At 41.7% G+C, this 2689-nt stretch overlaps 1 pseudogene; it reads left to right on the plus strand.

Moving 5' to 3' along the window:
• The first annotated feature begins 1632 nt into the window (after window positions 1-1632).
• LOC129078376 (interferon omega-2-like) lies at window positions 1633-2221 on the plus strand (annotated as a pseudogene).
• The last annotated feature ends 468 nt before the right edge of the window (window positions 2222-2689 follow it).

The raw sequence follows: 2689 nt of genomic DNA on the forward strand, positions 1-2689 counted from the left end.
CTAAGAACATTAAAATGGCAACAAATTCACCAGTGTCAACAACTGAATCTAAACAACAAAGGAAGCAAATAACTGGAACAGGAACAGAATCATAAGTATGGAGGTCATTTGGAGGATTATCAGCTGGGAGGGGGAAGGGGGAGAATGTGGGGAGGGAAGGTGCAGGGTTCTGAGGTACAAATTGGTAGGTACAAAATAGACAGGGAGTATTAGGAATAGCATAGGAAATGGAGAAGCCAAAAAAATGGAGTAGCCAAAGAACTTAGATGCCTGTCCCATGGACATGAACTAAGACAGGGAATGGCTGGAGGGAATGGGGATACTGGGCAGAGGTGCACAAAGGGGGAATATTTCCACAACTGTACTAGTGTAATCAATACAATATATTTTTTTTAAAAAAAGAGAGTTGAATGTATTTTCGAATTCCTGAGTTTTCCTGTCAATTTCTTTTGTTTCCCTACTTTGTTGATTGGTTGGTTCGTTGATTGATTCTTAGAAAGAGAGAAGGGGAAAAAAAGCACTAAACAGAGTAAACTTCAATTTTTGACCACTTGTTTGTGCATTCATTGGTTGCTTCTTGTATGTGCCTTGACCAGGGCTCAAACGCACAATCCTGGCACATCGGGACGATGCTCCCAGCAAATGAGCGACAGGGCCAGGCCCTCCTCTCAACTTGTCAATGAAGAAAAAGAGCCTACTTGAATCCAGTGTCTAAATTATTTTTATTTACCTATCACACTTAAATACACGAGACAAAAAACATTTTTTAAAATTTAATCTGCTCAGGGAAATATATTCTTAAGGCAATAGACCATTCTTTTCTGGTTTCTTAGTAAACCTCAATACACACTTTAATCGAAAGTAGGTATATAGTATCTATCAGAAAGGGACAGAGAAGGGCAGGAATGACTTACTATTGAAACAAGAGTCATTAAATGTTTAAAAACATTTTTATTTTACAGTTGGTAACATGATCTCAAGATCTGTTTCTAGGTATGATATATTTCTATACGTGTTCAAAATTATAAATGTTTGGGAATATGGACACAATATATAATGTGATAGATATGAAAGAAAATCTCCCTCAATTTGTTCATTGATTTTATTAAAGAGCTTACTTGCCACACATGGTCTGGTAATTACCTAACAAAATAAACAAACCCACAGAGAAGAGGGCGCCTGGCTCCCTTTGAAAAGGTGGCCAAAAGGCTGCCCAGATTGAAGAACAAATTTTGTTACTAATACCAAGAGGAGCAATATTTCTGTAATAAGAATTGTTCATGAGTATGTGTATGAGTGTAAGTATTTAACATCTACATATACTTCTGACTTTAGGAGAATGATACTTCTCATTGGACAGTGTAGTATCCGTTTGGAATGACTATCTCCAGTGAAAAAATTAAAATGGCAAAATTAACAGTGTAGATTCAGGACATTTTCTTAGACCACAGGGAGAACTCAAAAATGAAAACAAAAAAGGAAGTAACAGTGTAAAGAAATGTTTAGAAAATGAAAATTATGGTGCCTCCCTATTTAATGGCCATGCCTAGAAAGACGGTCGTAGGCTCAGGTGGGGTGCCGGCTTGTTCCCCAGACGCCCAGCTCAGCCAGGCCAGCAGCCCCTCCTCGCCCATGGCCCTCCTGCTGTCTCTGCTCACGGCCCTGGTGGTAATCAGCTGTGGCCCCAGTGGCTCTCTGGGCTGTGACCTACCTCAGAGCCACATCCCGCTCAGCAATGTGAACTTGCTGCTTTTTAGGCGAATGTGGAGAAACTCCACTTCTTCCTGCCCGAAGGACGGAAGAGACCTCCGATTGCCCCGGGCGATGGTAAATGGCAGCCAGGTGCAGAAGGCCCAGCCCATCGCCGTCCTCCACGAGATGCTCCGGCACATCTCCGACCTCTTGCTCACAGAGCACGCCTCCGCTGCCTGGGACACGACCCTGCTGAACCAGCTGCGCATGGGACTCCATCGGCAGATGCAAGACCTGGAGCCCTGTTTGGAGCAGGAGACGGAAGAGGAAGGAGCTGTCCCGCCAACCCAGGGACCTACACTGGCTGTGAGGAGGTACTTCGAGAGCCTTTGTCGCTTCTTGAAAGACAAGAAGTACAGTGACTGTGCCTGGGATCGTGTCCAAGTGGAAATCTTGAAATCCTTGTCTTCGATACTTAACCTTGCAAGACATGTTAAGTAATAGGGACGGAGACCTGCGCTCACCTTGATGCGATCGTCACCCATGAACGTGCGGAATCACGCTTGTACACAGGACTTAGGTCATGGCAAAAGGCTCTTCTTTCTGCCTCAGTCACAGGATTTATTGACTTTGATCGAGCACATCTTTTGTCAGGGTGTTAAGCAACAGCATGTTACAAAATTCAGTCCCTACGAGGTGATGGCCCTGAAGTTATTTATTTATTGCTAGTGTGTTTATTTATGAGTTATTTATTCTTTCACCTTAACATACTTAATATTTATATAATGAATATTTGCCCTTATGTTGTAGTAAAATTTACAAAACATGTTTACTTTATTATGTTATTATATTTGCATGTTGTTTTAATTATTAAATTCTTGTCGAAGAACACTTCTTGGGCATTTTTATTCTCAAAATTGAAATCTCATTTATTTTTCTGTGTACGCGAATCTCAGAATAGTACGTGTGTCATAAGTCATACAGAACAGTTCTGCCG

Source organism: Pteronotus mesoamericanus, unplaced genomic scaffold (genome assembly GCF_021234165.1).
Source record: "Pteronotus mesoamericanus isolate MK-2021 breed Mesoamerican mustached bat unplaced genomic scaffold, CSHL_Meso_final contig_73, whole genome shotgun sequence".
NCBI classification, from domain to species: Eukaryota; Metazoa; Chordata; class Mammalia; order Chiroptera; family Mormoopidae; genus Pteronotus; species Pteronotus mesoamericanus.